Consider the following 18,424-nt stretch of genomic DNA (forward strand, 5'->3'; position numbering starts at 1 on the left):
TAAATAGCTTAGTTATTGACCAAGAAATAGCGCCTTCAGGTTGGATAATGTTATGTAGCCAGTGCTCAGAATGGGGGAAATAGTGAAGGCGTTTGAAGTGATTTGATATCTTGCATTATTCCTACAAAAGGAGGAAGGAAATGATTTTCTATTTTTTGTGTGTGATCTTCAACAAAGAAATGACACTTTTTCAGTGTATTGTTATGAAGAAATGTCTAAGTCTATCTATTTATCTATCTATCTATGTCGTATTTGAAATAAGGCATACATTTTTAACAGAGAGAGTAATTAACCATGGGTCAATTTATCAAGGATCCTGTTGGATTCTTCATCACTGACCATTTTTAAATCAAGATTGGATCTTTTTCTAAATGATCTGCTCTGGGAATTATTTGGGGGAAGTTCTATGGCCTGTGTCATACAGTGTATCAGACTAGATGATCGCAATGGTCCCTTCTGGCCTTGGAATCTATCTATCTATCTATCTATCTATCCTGTAACCCAAGTAACCTAGCCCTTTTAGTGTGGATAGATATAATCTAATATCAGCCATTATTTTTCAATGCTCTTGTTTTATTCCTTAAGGGAGGAAAGTTCAATAACCACAATCATAATCACCCCAAAAGAAAAAGGCACTCTCCTGCAGTTTTTGTTTCTTCCTACCGAGGTGATTTTGTTTCCCCTGCCTCTTTCCCGGTGCTGGATTTCTCCTTTCTGTCCAAAATGGCCATGCTGTTTTATCCTGTTTTATTTGCATGTGGGCCTCAGATTTGTCTTTGGCTTCTTGTATGGTTTGGGATGAGACCCTCCCGTCTCCTGGGAGGGGGGCAGGTGTTGCTCCAGTCGAGCGAATGGAACCAAATTACAGGACCGTCTGTCGCCTCCTCTGGGAGATGGCGGAGGGAGGGAAGGAGGGGAGGGAGGCAGGATGCCACATGACAGAAAAGAAAGGCAGAACATTATCCTGATGCCGATAAGAGCCTGAAAACATGAGTCACACCAGCCCTCAGCCCCACCCTAAAATAGGCAGCAGCAGCCACCTGAGAGAGAAATGTCAGTATTAGAGATAGAAATGAACTCAGATACTGAGCTTGAACAGCACAGGCTTAAAACTGAACAGGGTTCACATCCGCCAAACTTTCACACCCTCCTGCCCCAAGAAAAACCCAAAACGAAACAAAACTGGGCCACTCAACAGGCCCTTCTCTCAGCTCCCCACCTCTTTGAACTTTCCCTCAGCCCTCCATATGATAGGCTCTTCTTCCTAGTGACTTCCCCACAATTTTCTCTCCAGCAACTAGTTTGGGGAAGGTCTTGTCTACATCTGGTTCCCCTCAGAACACTGTCTCTGGAGCCCCAGGATTCAAATACCCTGCCTTAATCCACCTTTGGGCTGATACCCTGTGGGAGAAGCTCTGCAGAGACAGGGATCATCCCAGGACAAAATGAAGTGGGCATAGATTGGGTGCTTTATTTAAATAGAGTTGTCTTGTGGTGAGAAGGCATGCCTGGGCATCAGGGTTCCTAGATGCTCTTGCTGGCTCTGCCACTCACCTCCTGTGTGGACTTGGGCAAGTCATTTAACCCAGTCAGTGTCCCATTCTGTAAAATGAGAGGTGGAGTATGTGTGAGAGGGAGAGGTGTGTGTATATATATGTGTATGTGAAGGGAGGGATGTAGGGGAGGGGGGAAAGTGTAGGGTTGGGGATGTGTGAGGGGGAGAGGTATATGTATGTGAACGGAGGGATGTAGGGGGCAGGTGTATGTAGGGGGAGATAGGGTGACCAGACAGCAAGTGTGAAAAATCGGGACAGGGGGTGGAGGTGGGGGTAATAGGAGCCTATATAAGAAAAAGACCCCAAAATCAGGACTGTCCCTACAAAATCGGGACATCTGGTCACCCTAGGGGGAGAAGACATGTACGTGAAGGGAGGGGTGTAGGGGGTGGTAGGGCAAGTGTGTGAGTGATGGATGGCGTGTGTGAGGGGGAGAGGAATGTGTATATGAAGGGAGGGATCTGTAGGGAGGAAGGTATGTGAGTGGGAGTAAGTATATGAGAAGGCAGGAGATGAAGACTGGAAGGGAAAGTAGTGTGAAGCATAAGGAAGGGGAAGGGTTTGAGTGGGTGGGTCTTGATGGAGGTATATGAGAGAGGAGAGAAGATGCTCAGGATGGCCACAGATAACAGCCATCTTGGGAATTACAAGTAGTCATTACAGGAAATTCAAATCAGGAGGAGACTGATGCCATGTAGGATGGAGCCACAGGGAGTCATTAATTAGACATTAAAGACTGCTGAAGGGAGTGGATGGCAATATTAATGGTGTCAAGTATCAGACGGGTAGCCGTGTTAGTCTGGATCTGTAAAAAGCAATAGAGAGTCCTGTGGCACCTTTAAGACTAACAGATGTATTGGAGCATAAGCTTTCGTGGGTGAATGCCCACTTCGTTGGATGCATCCGACGAAGTGGGCATTCACCCACGAAAGCTTATGCTCCAATACATCTGTTAGTCTTAAAGGTGCCACAGGACTCTCTATTGCTTTTTACAGATCCAGACTATCACGACTACCCGTCTGATACTTGACACCATTAATATTGCCATCCACTCCCTTCAGCAGTCTTTAATGTCTAATTAATGACTCCCTGTGGCTCCATCCTACATGGCATCAGTCTCCTCCTGATTTGAATTTCCTGTAATGACTACTTGTAATTCCCAAGATGGCTGTTATCTGTGGCCATCCTGAGCATCTTCTCTCCTCTCTCATATACCTCCATCAAGACCCACCCACTCAAACCCTTCCCCTTCCTTATGCTTCACACTACTTTCCCTTCCAGTCTTCATCTCCTGCCTTCTCATATACTTACTCCCACTCNCCCACTTCGTTGGATGCATCCGACGAAGTGGGCATTCACCCACGAAAGCTTATGCTCCAATACATCTGTTAGTCTTAAAGGTGCCACAGGACTCTCTGTTAATATTAATGGTGTCCATATAGAGAGGGACATTCTGTCTGAGTACAAAGGATTTGATTTTATCCCCAGTTTACTCTTTCAATGAGCTGTCAGTCTGTTTCTAAATCCTCCTGCACATATAAGTGGTGAAAGACTGCAGCCTCGGGGGCCAAAGGACAACAAAGGTTTATGAACCAGATAAACAATCTGACCTAGTTATGTTTGGAGAAAGAAAGAAAGAAAGAAAGAAAGAAAGAGTAGAGATGGGCTATGGGGCTATGACCTTGGGAAGAGCTGAGTTTGGAGGGATTTCCTTGTGCAGACACAGTGGGAAAAGTCCAAGCTTTCACTGCCTACTCAAGCTAAACTCCCACAGACATCAATCAGACTTTTGCCTGGTAAAGGACTGCAGGATCCATCCCTGTTTTAAACACAAGCTTCAAAATTTTCCAAGGATCAGTTCCGACAGGAATAGCCACAAATCTGTACTGGACATAGCAGAAATGGTGTCCTTGCCAGATGGTGGTTTCCCTCAAGCTGCAGTCTCAAGGCCCAAGTGTGAAAGCTCTCAACATGAAGAGTTCCCATTGGAATCAATGCGGCAAGCCAAGTGTGACCTTACTTTTCAGCTGTGGGGACTTTGCTGCCATCATCCAGCAATGGGGGCTGAAGCAAACATTAATCAATTGAATTAATTAAATGAAGACACTGGTTTATTCCCCTAAAGACTAAGGTTCAGGTTCTGATACCAGTTACAAGGTGTAAATCCGAAGCAGCTCCACTGATGTCGCCAGAGTTACTTGCAATTTACAGCAGAGTAATTGAGAGGAGGAGGAGGATGCTATAGCACCCAAAGGCCCCAATTATGATTGGGCCCTCATCAGAATCTGGTCCTAAATATCCAGTCCTGACATTCTTATTGAGTCTTTACTCAGACAGAACTCCCAGTAGACCTTACATTCTATAGGACTAGATTCTATTTTTTTACTGTCACAGTTTCTGACCTTGTCTGAATTATCCAAAACAAAACTAGGGTCGGGTAAACTGGTTCAGATAAAAAAAATCTAGAGATAGGCTCCAGCTAAAAAATTCACATCTGGATTTTGAACTCTCCAGAGTGGGGTGGTGATCCAGGGTTTTAATTCAGCCTCCTCCTAATAGGAACCTACCAAACTTTTGCCCCAAACTGAACTCAAGATGGAGAAAGGAAAAGAGAAGATGTGAGTGAAAGAAAGGATGTGAGAAAGGGAACAGGCCAAATGAACTATCACCAGGCTGTGGAGGGGACTGAATTGTCCCTCCTGAGCCTGCCCAATATTCCAAACTGCTCAGATTGGGGCTGCCTTATGCTTCCATGTTTTATTTGGTGGTAGCCTCACTGGAGAGATGGGCACCTGTCAGGATGACACTGCAGGAGGCTAGCCTTAGCCTGACCTGGGCCTAAACTGAACTGCCCAGTATGAACACTCCAGGCTTTGGGAAATCCAGGCCCAAGCTTTGTGGCCAGGGCCCATCTCTAATGTGAGCCAGCCATTGCTGCGCAGTTACGTGTTGTCCGGCCAAGAGCAGTTTTGGGGAGGTTCTTTCTTGACAAGGAGACAAAGAAAATAGTTGAGCCCACTGGTTCAGAGATAAACTTGGGAGGCAAAAATCACCATCCTATACATGGACATCAGACCCTCTTCCTCAAAGCCTACTCTTTGCTATTCAGCTTTATACTGGGGACCTGTACAGTACCTCCCCCGATATTCCATTCCTGGAGCCCCTCACATAGCTCTGCTGATGCACCTCATTTCTGCCCTGCAGTGAGCTCTGCCAAGGCACCCCATCCAGACCTTCAGCCCCCTTACTAATTCAGTTCCCAAGTCTTTCCTGAGCAGAGACCGCCAAATATGTTGAACTGTATGATGTTTTTGTGACATGTACACAGCAGACTGGTACAAGACTTCCCAACTAAGTTTCCCTTGTGACAAAACCCAGGATTTGAACCCAGACCTCTAGAGATAACCTTATCCCACTGGATCGTCTTCTGTGTTACCGCTAAAGCACCGATGAACAGCTGAACTGCAATTCATTCTTGATCTCCAAACACTCATAATCTCCTTTCTGTGTGATTTTGAGACACACAAACTCTGCCTACCTGCGTGTCAGTAACATACTTGTTAATAATTTACCTGCTTGATTAGCTGGGCGCAAGCAACCAATATGCATTTTATTACAGCCAAATATAAAGTTATACATCTAAGGACAAAGAATGTAGCCATCTTTGCAGGATGGGGGACTGTATCCTGGAAAGCAGGGACTCTGAAAAAGATTTGAGGTTGTGGTGGATAATCAGCTGAACATGAGCTCTCAATCTGATGCTGTGGCCAAAAGGGCTAATGTGATCCTGGGATGTATAAACAGGGGAATCTTAAATAGGAGTAGAGAGGTTATTTTACTTCTGTAGTTGGCACTGGTAGGACTGCTGCTGGAATACTGTGTTCAGTTCTGGTGTCCATAATTCAAGACATTGAAGAGGGTTCAGAGAAGAGCCAGGAGAATGATTAAAGTATTAAACATGCCTTGTAGTGATGAAATCAAGGAGCTCAGTCTATTTAGCTTAATAAAGAGAAGGTTAAGGGGTAATTTGATCACATCTAAAAGTACCTACACAGGGAATAAATATTTAATAATGGGCTCTTCAATCTAGCAGAGAGAGGTATAACATGATCCAATGGCTGGAAGTTGAAGCTATACAAATTCAGACTGGAAATAAGGCGCACATTTTTAACGGTGAGGGTAATTAACCATTGGAATAATTTACCAACGGTGATGGCGGATTCTCCATCACTAGCAATTTTTAAATCAAGATTTGATGTTTTTCTAAAAGATCGGCCATAGTTCAAACAGGAATTATTTTGGGGAATTTCTGTGCCTTGTGCATATGGCCCTGCCAAATTCATGGCCATGAAAAACACATCACGGACCATGAAATCTGGTCTCCTCCATGAAATCTGGCTATTGTAGCGGTGCCATGATACTGCCACCCTTACTTCTGTGCTGCCTTCAGAGCTGGGCACCCAGAGATTGGTGGCTGTTGGCCAGGCACCCAGCCCAGAAGGCAGTGCTGCTGCCAGTAGCAGTGCAGAAGGGTGGCATAATATGGTATTGCCACCCATACTTCTGCACTGCTGCTGCTGATGGCACTGCCTTCAGAGCCAGGCACCCAGCCAGCAGCCTCAGCTCTCCAGCTGCCCAGCTCTGAAGGAAGCACCACCACCAGCAGCAGTGCAGAAGTAAGGGTGGCATGGTATGGTATTGCCATCCTTACTTCTCTGCTGCTGCTGACAGCAGCACTGCCTTAAGAGCTGGGTTCCTGGCCAGCAGCCACCACTCTCTGGCCATCCAGCTCTGAAGGCCGTGCAGAAGGAATGGTGGGAATACTGTGATGCCCGTGTGACCCTCTTTTGGATCGGGACTCCCACAATTACAATGCCATGAAATTTAAGATTTAAATATCTAAAAATGTGAAATTCAAGATTTTTTAAATGCCATGACTGAAATTTACCAATATGGACCATGAATTTGGTATGGCCCTAGTTGTGCAGGAGGTCAGATGATCACAATGGTCCCTTCTGGCCTTGGAATCTATGAATCAGTAAAAAAACATCCACACTGTAGCAGCACCATATTAAATGGAAAATACAGTATTTAAAGGGACTGTATTTAATAAAGTAGCATTATGAGAGGCAAAAGCACTTACAGTTTGGATCCAAGGGCCATGTCCTACCAGCGATATAGTTATTACAGCAGAGCACAACATTCAAGCACTGAAAGGCAGAAGAGGCTGCAGGTGGAACCAATTCAAATCAAGCCCTGGTTGGTACTGTCTGAAATACATTACCCTCAGAAGTATGGTTGATGGCCTGCATGGAATGAGTTGCTGGGGTTCACTATAGTTCCTAGTGAGACAGGTGTACACAGCATAAAAACCACCTTTACAATTGGCACTAACTGGGAATCTCAGCAGACACACCAAGCACAAAATGCATGGTGGAGCATCCCCATTTCCCTTCAGATATAGTCACTCCAGGGCAGGGTTAAGGCATGTTGGTGAAGCAGCAAAGGGAAACCTGCCTTCCATTTTAGCATAAACAAGTTGTTAATAGCATCCATCTCCTTCCTGCTCAGATGAAGCTCATTTAATTACTGTACTTTAATCTGGATGTGGATACATATGAAACAAACTGAAAGGAAACGGAGTTTATGCAACAATATAGATATGCTTCTTCTAAAAGGAAAGACCCATTAAGATAAGGATGGTTAGGTGGACTGGAAGAACCTTGTAAAAGATAATTGCATTGAAAACAACAGTGACTTCAGCAGGGGAATTTCTGCCAAGTTAAAGTTATAACACTGTTACAATCAGGGAAGTGTCTATATACGAACAGCCCTACTATACATTGTTCTCCTTGTGTGTCTCTGAATCTTCTGAGTTTACCAACACAAACAAGCCTTAGCTCCCCTTGGTTCTGCAGCCAATGGGGAGCATCTCCATGCCTTAGTTCCCCATCTTTAACATGGGCCTAATAATCCTTCCCTTATTCCACCCTCCAATTGGTTTTGGGGCAGCCAGTGTCTTTTCTGTGTCTGTGTGCTCCTAGCACAATGGGCAGTAACGGAAAGAGGAAGAGCGTGAGATGGGCAGCAGGGAATCTTCCCACTTGGAGACTCTCTCCACAGTGAGAGACAGAAAACAAAGCAGAGCCATACAACACAGTGAATCAGACATCACAATCATTGAATGGGGAGCTACTCACTATTCCTTTTTATCCTCATATTTGGTGTATGTCACCCCCTGCATTACTTATAGCCTACCATCCAACCAGTGCTGCGTTTGTGCTCTGGGCTTGCTGCATCAGTTCGGAAAGTAAAAGAATTGCTTGAGCCCTGGCTCCTCCTTCATTACAAATTAAGCACTGAAATCCAGCCCCTGCTCTGAATATGGAATTATTCCTTTCTTTTTCTATGGTGCTCTCATTGTTGGATCTTAGTTATTTACAGCCATTAATTAATTGATTTTGACAACACCCTGGTGCAGTGAAGTGCTATTATTATCCACATTTTACAGAAAGGGAACTGAGGCACAGAGATAAAAGCCAAAATTGTCAAAAGGGTCCACTAATTTGGGGGGCCCAATCTGAGCAACCTCGGACCTGACTTTTCAGAGTATCAGGGTGTGCCCATACAGCCAAGAAAAACTCACAGTGCCACGTCTCAGAGCCTGAGTCAGTTGATTCAGGCTCACAGGGCTTGGGCTGCAGGGCTGAGAATAGTAGTGTAGCCATTTCTGCTCAGGCTGGAGCCTGGGCTCTGAAGCCTGGGGAGGAGGGAGGGTCTCAGAGCTCAGGCTCCAGCCTGAGTGGGAACGTCTACACTGCTATTTCTAGTCCCGCAAGTCTGAGTCAAATGACCCAGGCTCTGCGACTCAGTGCCACGGGTTTTTCTTTGCAGTGTAGACATACCTTTAATGTTTACATCACTTTATATGTTCAGAGCAGAGTCCCCAATGACCTCGGCTGCAGTTCTGCCATTCACACCCCTGGGTCTCAAGTCATCCAGAAAATGAGGAACCTACAGTTAGTGGCCACTTGTGAAGTCCTTTCCCTCCATGTTGCCTAGGTGCCATTGGGGGAGCACTGAGAGCACAGAGGAGACATTCTCCTGTGCTCTCAGTCCCAGTGCCTGGAGCCACAGCAGCGCCCCCCCCCCCTCCCCTCCCGCATCAAGCAGCCAGTACAGTCCTACTCCATTCCTGCAGTCCTGGGCAGGGGTATGCTCAATTCTTCTTGGTGGAGTAGCACACACACCAACCATCCAGCTGGCTGACAGGAGCTGGGAGGTGATAGAGAATGCTCAGTGCTGACAGAATCTTTGGAGAATTCAGGCGCCAAGTGCTAACAAGTCTCCACTGAGCACGTGCAAACTGAGATTTTCAGTGTCTCATAACCCTAAGCAAAAATCCCATCCCTAATACCAGTGCAATCTCCTTCCATCTTCCTCTCCCTCTCCCCCAGCAATAGGGTTGCCAATCCTCCAGGATTGGCCTGGAGTCTCCAGGAATTAAAGATGACTCTTTAATTAAAGATTATGTCATGTGATGAAACCTCCAGGAATATGTCCAGCCAAAATTGGCAACCCTACCAGCAAAGTTCAACAAAACAATTTTAAGGAATTTTTAACATGGGCAAAACAAGGTATTTTTCCCCCTAATCTTGTTCTGAGAAATGGCTGAACAATTTTACCTAAAACTTTAAACAAGAATATCACCAGGCATGGAAAATTTCAACTCAAATTGTTGAAGTCTGGCACAGTGATAATAACCAACTGGAAACAGGGTTTTATAGTGGCGAATATCAGGCAACTATAACCATAGGCATCGCAACCTGCACCGCCTGTAATTCTGTACTACTATTTTATAAAAGCAGCTGTTGTGGAAAGCCAATAGAGGATTTTTTAGCATAGCCATCCACTGGTATTGCTATTCACCGTAATATTCAGGCCTCTATTCCTTCAGTGCACTCCCCACTGCCACCATCACCACTTTCATCCCTTCTCCTTTCAACCCTCACACATCACCCACCAGATCATTAATCCCCAGAAGTCACCTCTCCTGGTTGCTTGACAGATGAATTCAGCTAAGGCATGTAGGGATAATATATCAATCACACACATGGTAAGCCTAGGCTCATGGGGTCTGCATTTGAATGATATACAAGACAAGTGCCATCCTGTGCACTTTCCATATTAGATGGATCCTCCATCTGATTATGTTTGGAGAGAGGGAGGAGGAGGAGGCATTTGGTAAAACAAATCTCCTGTATTAGATTAGCCTCTGCAATCTGAAGGAACTATAGTTACTCTCTTGCATTAGGATGAAAATTAAAGGAGCATGGTCAAGATAAGTATGGTGGGCCTGATTCTCCCATTGCCTCACACATTGTTTAATTATTTACAGCTGTGAAAAATTCAAGGTATAACACTGTGAGTGAACAATTCTGGTTTGGCAGCATTTTACACCCACTTTGCAGTCATTCGGCACAGATGTAAGTGACAACACAAGATGCCAGGCAGTGGAGAATTTCCTACATTGGAGATTCCTACACCTGTGTTGCTAATAACTCCTGAGACTGGTTAAAAATGAATTCTAAGGGTACGTCTTCACTACCTGCCGTATCAGCGGGTAGCAATTGATTTATCCGGGATCGATATATCGCGTCTCATTAAGACGCGATATATCGATCCCAGAACGCGCTCACCGTCGACTCCGGAACTCCACCAGAGCAAGCGGCAGTAGCGCAGTCGACAGGGGAGCCGCGGCCGTCAATCCTGCGCCGTCTGGACCCCAGGTAATTCGATCCAAAATACTTCGACTTCAGCTACGCTGTTCACGTAGCTGAAGTTGCGTATCTTGGATTGATCCCCCCCCCCCCCCCCCGTAGTGTAGACCAGCCCTAAATCTCTCATTTGGATTTCACATTTTTGTTTCTTGCTTGTTTTTTGCACATCACTTGGCATGGACAGGTCAACCTCAACAATTTCATTTGCTGTTTCTGGTCATTTTCACTTTCTGGATCTCTCTACTTCTCTAGCTGAAACAAACAAAGCAATCACCAGCTCTCATTTACATTTTCTAAAATAATTTTGTGAAAACATTTCTTTGACTTCTAGGACTCCAGCCCTGCTCCTGTTAAAATCAATGGGAGAGTGGCAATTGACTGTGGTCACGATTTCACAGACTGGAGCCCAACTTTAATATTTATGCACCTGCTTGATTTTAAAAGCACTGAGCACTCAACAGCTCCCATTAACTTCAGTGAGAGCAGTTGGGTGCTCAACAAATGAAAATGCGGCAGATGCATAAACATGGACTTAGGAGCCTAGCTTTAGGCTCATATTTTTTTGAATTCTTGGCCTCTAACAGGAGCAGGATTAGGCCTTATGTTTTGTAAATCTCCACCCCCTCCAGCCACTCTGGCTTTATTATTTTTATTTATTTATTACAAACAGGGAGTAATCATTTTTACAGCGAGTGTCCCTTCACTGTCATTACTTAATTTCTTGTATGTTGCATACTCAACAAAAGAAATAACTGAATCTCATTTCCCCATCCTACAAAGATCCCCAGTCTCCTTCTCCATCATTACATTTCTGGAAACTCTTTTCCTTCTCTTTTATTTTAATCCTTGGTGTCCCCTGAGTTCTGTGATTGCATTTAAAACAGATACGACAACATTATGAAGCATTAAACTAATGGCATTTGAGACCATTTTTCTCCTGTAAACCATTACGACTTCTCTGTAACTGCTGGCATAGAGCAGAGAGCCAGCTAACCCTCCCAGCATTATTTCCTTCTATTGCACGCTATCTCCACTTCGGGATTCTAGGTGCCATCTCTCTCCTTGCTCTTGCTGTAACAGTCCCAGGGAAAGCTGTTTTGATCTTCAAATGAGTTGTTTGGCATGACCGTGATGATAAATATGTGAATGGGGGTTACGATGAATTGCAAAGTACCCACTGAATCCCCAAGGTAGGGAGGAATATGTCTTCCTTCACACCCTTTTGATGTGTTGTTAATTACATGGCTCTGGAACTGTTACCATGTGCAAACACAGTGAAAATTGACTTTATAAGCCATCCCTGTCCCTTCTGCATATGCTGCACATTCTACCCCAATGGCTCTCTCTGTAACAATGATGTTTTAGACTTCTTGCTTGATATTCCAGCTTCATAAATGTTATGTGAATGGAAAGGAATGTAGCATCCTCCAGGCTTGATGCATCCTTTACAAAAAACAAAATGAAACGAAACAAAAACACAACTTACTCTGTATTAGCCGCCCTTTCTCTTCCTGAATAAAAGCTTTAGCACAGCATGAAAGGGTTGCATGTGCTGAAATGTAGCCCAAGGATATGTGTTATTATCCCTCCCCTCTTGACCAGCAGGGTCTCAGCTCTCTCTCCCTTTCAGCCTTTTGTTTGAACAGATGGGATTGGGGAGTGGAGGGAAAGAAAGGCAGTCTGTTCTCATTAACTCTCCCAGTACACAAACACAAACCTGAGCACTGGGGACCTACAAAATAGGACCGCTTCCACTCCATATCCATTGAGACCATATGTACCAACACACAAAGAAAGACAGAATATAAAAACATAAGAACATAAGAACAGCCATACTGGGTCAGACCAATAGTCCATCTAGCCCAGTATCCTGTCTTCCAAAAGTGGCTAGTGCCAGCTGCTTCAGAGGGAATGAATAGAACAGGGCAATTTATCGAATGATCCATCCCATGTTGTCCAGTCCCAGCTTCTAGCAGTTACTGGTTTAGAGACCCCAAAGCATGGGGTTGGCTCCCTGACCAGCTTGGCTAATTGTCATTGATGGACCTATCTTCCATGATCGTATCTAATTCTTCTTTGGATTCAGTTATACATTTGGCCTTCACAACATCCCCTGGCAATGAGGTCTACAGGTTGACTCTGTGTTGTGTGAAGAATTACTTCCTTTTGTTTGTTTTAAACTTATTATTCATTTCATTGGGTGGCTCCTGGTTCTTGTGTTATGTAAAGGGGTAAATAACACTTCCTTATTCACTTTCTCCACAACAGTCATGATTTTATAGACCTATCATATTCCCCCTTAGTCACCTCTTTTTTAAGTGCACAGTCCCAGTCTTTTTAATCTCTCCTCATATGGAAGCTGTTCCATACCCCTAATCATTTTTATTGCCCTTCTCTGTATGTTTTCCAATTCTACTATATCTTTTTTTAAATAGGGCAACCAGAACTCCACGCGGTATTAAAGGTGTGGGCATATCACATATTTATGTTGTGGCATTATGATATTTTCTGGCATATTATCTATCCCTTTCCTAATGGGTCCTAACATTGTTAGTTTTTTTGACTACTGCTGTACATTGAGAAGATGTTTTCAAAGAACTATCCACAATAAATCCAAGATTTCTTTCTTGAGTGATAATAGCTAATTTAAACCCCATCATTTTATACACGTAGTTGGAATTTTGTCTTCCAAAGTGCATTACTTTTCATTTATCAACATTGAATTTCATCTGCCATTTCCTTGCCCAGTCACCCAGTTTTGTGAGATCCCTGTGTGAGATCCTTTTGTAACTCTTCACAATCAGCTTTGGACTTAGCTATCTTGAGTAATTTTGCATCATTTGCAAAATTTGCCACCTTACTGTTTATCCCTTTTTTCAGATCATTTATGAATACGTTGAATAGCACAGGTCCCAGTACAGATCTTTGGGGAACCCTGCTATTTATCTTTTGCCACTGTGAAAAATTACCATTTATTCCTTTGTTTCCTGTCTTTTAACCAGATAGTGATCCATGAGAGGACCTTCCCTCTTATCCCATGACGGCTTAATTTAAGAGCCTTTGGTATGGAACCTTGTCAAAGGCGTTCTGAAAGTTCAAATACATTATATCTACTGGATCACCCTTGTCCACATGTTTGTTGACCCCCTCAAAGAATTCTAATAGATTGGTGAGGCATGATTTCCATTTACAAAAGCCATGTTGACTCTTCCCCAACAAATCATGTTCATCTATGTGTCCAATAACTCTGTTCTTTACTGTAGTTCCAACCAATTTGTCTGGTACTGAAGCTAATCTTACTAGCCTGTAATTGCCAGGACTACCTCTGGAGTCTTTTAAAAAAAAATCATGTTACATTAGCTACCCTCCAGTCATCTGGTACAGAGGCTTTAAGTGATAGGTTACACATTACTGTTAGTAGTCCTGCAATTTTATATCTGAGTTCCTTCAGAACTCTTGGGTGAATACCATCTGATCATGGTGACTTATTACTGTTTGATTTATCAATTTGTTCCAAAACCTCCTCTATTGACACCTCAATCTGGGGCACTTCTTCAGATTTGTCACCTAAAAAGACTGGCTCAGGTGTGGAAATCTTCTTCACATCCTCTGCAGTGAACACCAATGCAAATAATTCATGTAGATTCCCCACAAAGGCCTTGTTTCCCTTGAGGGCTCCCCTTTAGCACCTTCATTGCCCAGTGACCTCACTGATTGCTTAGAAGGCTTCCTGCTTCTGATGTACTTATACAAAATTAGCTGTTAGTTTTTGTGTCTTTTGGTAGTTACTCTTCACATTCTTTCCTGGCCTGACAAATTATATTTTTACACTTGTCTTGCCAGAGTTTATGCTTCTTCCTATTTACCTCACTAGGATCTTGTGACAGGTTGGATCACAGAAACCCCCTAGGGAGCTGCCACCTGATGTGCCAAGACTACTTCTGCCCCTGCTTTCCCTGCCAGCTCGGGGCCCCAGCACCCTGTCTTGCTGAGCCAGACACGCCCGTCTGCTCCAACACAGCCCCAGGGTCTGAATTACTTGCCCAAAGCTGCATAGTTAACTGAAAGCAGCTTACAGAAGTGTGCTTGTCTTTAACACTCAGATGCTCAACTCCCAATGGGGTCTAAACCCAAATAAATCCATTTTACCCTGTATAAAACTTATACAGGGTAAACTCATAAATTGTTTGCCCTCTATAACACTGATAGAGAGATATGCACAGCAGTTTGCCCCCTCCCAGGTATTAATACATACTCTGGGTTAATTAATAAATAAAATATATTTTATTAAATACAGACAGTAGGATTTAAGTGATTTCAAGTAGTAACAGACAGAACAAAGTGAATTACCAAGTAAAATAAAATAAGACACGCAAGTCTATGTCTAATACAGTGAGAAACTGAATACAGATAAGATCTCACCAGTCCCAGTAAGCTTCCTTTTACAGACTAGTATCCTGCTAATCTGGGTCCAGCAATCACTCACACCCCCTTTACTGTCCTTTGTTCCAGTTTCTTTCGGGTATCCTGGGGGGTGGAGAGGCTCTCTCTTGAGCCAGCTGAAGAGAAAATGGAGGGGTCTCCCAGGGGCTTAAATAGACTTTCTCTTGTGGGTGGAGACCCCCTCCTCTCTCCTATGCAAAGTCCAGCTCCAAGATGGAGTTCTGGAGTCACCTGGGCAAGTCACATGTCCATGCATGACTCACAGTTTTTACAGACAGAAACCATTGCCCACATGGTATCTTGAATGTCTCCAGGAAGACTTCTTATGTGGATTGGAGCATTCCAAGATGCATTGTTCCTTAAGTACTTCTTGATTGGGCACTTAACTTTGTGGATTCCTTTCTCCAGGAACTGACCAAATGCTCTACTAATGTTATTTAGAAATCAAGTTCGTACACGGCCAATATTCATAACCTTGAATACAAAAGTGATACATGCATACAAATAGGATTTATAGATTCAGTAGATCATAACCTTTATATAGATATGTTACATAGCACATGTAGCATAAAACATACTCCAGTTATGTCATATTCCCATAAAGCATTATGGGATACATCACCACAGATCTGACTTCCAATTTTTAAAAGATGTTGTTTTGTTTCTAACCTCCCCTTTTACTCTGTTGTTTAGCCATGGTGGCTTTTTGTGATCCTCTTGTACATATATACACATCAACTTGACATCTACCTAAGAAGGCTCCCCCACATCTTTATTTTAGTTTATTCTTTTAATAATAAAAACATTATTTCATTTTCATTCAGCTCTGTGGTTTAAAAACGCCAACAAGAAGGCTGAGTTGAGTCAAGTCTCAAATGAACAACAACAAATCAGTACAAAACATGAACTCTAAGGATTTCCAAGATTCTGCTCTTAACTTTGAAATATTCAGAGCTGACTCGGAATGTGCCAGAAGGAACAACAAACATGGGGATTGCCAGCCCAGATCAGACCAGTGATTCACCTAGTCCAGTATCCAGTCTCAGAGTGACCAGTACCAGATGCTTCAGAGGAAGAGGGTTGAGACCCTCCAGCTATAGAGTAAGCTGTTCCTTCCTAATGCCTCTTTGTTAGAGGTTGGCTTACGCCTCGAATCATGAGGATCTATATGTTTCAAAACTCTTTTTTTGGTTGTTGTTTTAGTCCAAACACAGGACTTGCCAGTCTGGAGCCATCTGGGGGTCCATCCATTCCAGTCTCCTGTCTCTGGCAGTGGCCAGAAGCAGCTGCTTCAGAGGAAGGTACTAGAAACCCTGCAGTAGGCAGCTATGGGATAAACTGCCCTTAGGGAAAGTCTCCTCCTAATCCCACTGGTGAGTGGCCAATTTAAGCCTGAGGCATATGGGTTTATGTCTCCACCAAAACTTTTGTTTATTATTAATATATCCTAATAGAACTCTGGATATTGCTAGCTACACAAATGTCTAATCCCTGTTGGACTCCTGCTATTAAACTCTTGGCTTCAGTGATATCTTGTGGCATTGAGTGGCACAGACTAATTGTGCAGGAAAGAAAAAGTCTTTCCTTTTGTCAGGTTCAGATTTACCACCTCTCAATTTTACCAAATGCCCCCTTCTTCTTGTATTTAAAAGGGATGCCCTGTAATTCAGATTCAGACTGCGTTTGCTGTGGCCACAGAACATGGTGACAAGTATCAGAGGGGTAGCCGTGTTAGTCTGAATCTGTAAAAAGCAATAGAGGGTCCTGTGGCACCTTTGAGACTAACAGAAGTACTGGGAGCATAAGCTTTCGTGGGTAAGAACCTCACTTCTTCAGATGCAAGTAATGGAAATCTCCAGAGGCAGGTATATATCAGTGTGGAGATAACGAGGTTAGTTCAATCAGGGAGGGTGAGGTGCTCTGCTAGCAGTTGAGGTGTGAACACCAAGGGAGGAGAAACTGTTTCTGTAGTTGGATAGCCATTCACAGTCTTTGTTTAATCCTGATCTGATGGTGTCAAATTTGCAAATGAACTGGAGCTCAGCAGTTTCTCTTTGGAGTCTGGTCCTGAAGTTTTTTTGCTGTAAGATGGCAACCTTTACATCTGCTATTGTGTGGCCAGGGAGGTTGAAGTGTTCTCCTACAGGTTTTTGTATATTGCCATTCCTGATATCTGACTTGTGTCCATTTATCCTCTTGCATAGTGACTGTCCAGTTTGGCCAATGTACATAGCAGAGGGGCATTGCTGGCATATGATGGCATATATAACATTGGTGGACGTGCAGGTGAATGAGCCGGTGATGTTGTAGCTGATCTGGTTAGGTCCAGTGATGGTGTTGCTGGTGTAGATATGTGGGCAGAGTTGGCATCGAGGTTTGTTGCATGGGTTGGTTCCTGAGTTAGAGTTGTTATGGTGCGGTGCGTGGTTGCTGGTGAGAATATGCTTAAGGTTGGCAGGTTGTCTGTGGGCGAGGACTGGCCTGCCTCCCAAGGTCTGTGAAAGTGAGGGATCATTGTCCAGGATGGGTTGTAGATCACTGATGATGCGTTGGAGAGGTTTAAGCTGAGGACTGTAGGTGATGGCCGGTGGAGTTCTGTTGGTTTCTCTTCTGGGCCTGTCTTGTAGCAGGAGGCTTCTGGGTACACGTCTGGCTCTGTTGATTTGTTTCTTTATTTCCTTGTGTGGGTATCGTAGTTTTGAGAATGCTTGGTGAAGATCTTGTAGGTGTTGGTCTCTGAGGTACAATCGCATCTGCTCTAACCCCTCAGACAGAGACCAACACCTACAAGATCTTCACCAAGCATTCTCAAAACTACGATACCCACACAAGGAAATAAAGAAACAAATCAAAGGTGCCACAGGACCCTCTATTGCTTAGAACATGGTGAGGCACCCAGGATATGCACCTCGTGGCACTGCCATGCTGGATGTTCTCATTATACGTGTCATTGAAGGAGGTTTCAGACAATTCCAAGTATGATTTTGTAGGTCTCATGGCAACTTTCTTTGTCTTAAGAGTGAGGTCTATTTCTGGCCCCATTTACAGCCACCCAGCCCTGCTAAATTTAAGGGGACCACAACTGAGAGACGAATGAGCTGGAGAGACTTTCAAAACTGCCTAAAAATGAATCCCAAAATGAAGAATGAGGGCAGCACTTGGCAGATCTGAAATATTAATAGTGGCCGCAGATCAATGGAATCAGGAACTGATCCTTCAGACAGGGCTCTTGATTAAGGTCCATGAACAATCAGTTCATTTGATCATATATCCCTGGAAGTCTCAGTCTATCCTAGTGAATACAATACCTGTATGAGGGAAAAGGTGAGCTAAGCCAGAAAATGGCTCTTCCTCGGGGTCAAAATGCTACTGCGAGCCTTGAACATTCTAAGCTTTTGTCTGAGGTATGTAGGAAGAAAACCTGAGAGCTGTGTCCAGCAGCAGGTAGATCTATATTTCCTCACAGCCACATGCATTCAAAATGCTGGCCCTGAGGGAGAGAGATGTCACTTTTTCTTTCCCAGGTATTCTGAGTGTAGGGAATGCAGAATAAGAAATTAAATGTTTTTCCGGGGGGGGGAGGGAAGGGGGGAAAAGAGATGTTCAGAGCAAGAATCCAGTTGGGTAGGGGAGCACTTCTGCATG

This window comes from Trachemys scripta, chromosome 1 (genome assembly GCF_013100865.1).
Source record: "Trachemys scripta elegans isolate TJP31775 chromosome 1, CAS_Tse_1.0, whole genome shotgun sequence".
Classification (NCBI taxonomy): Eukaryota; Metazoa; Chordata; order Testudines; family Emydidae; genus Trachemys; species Trachemys scripta.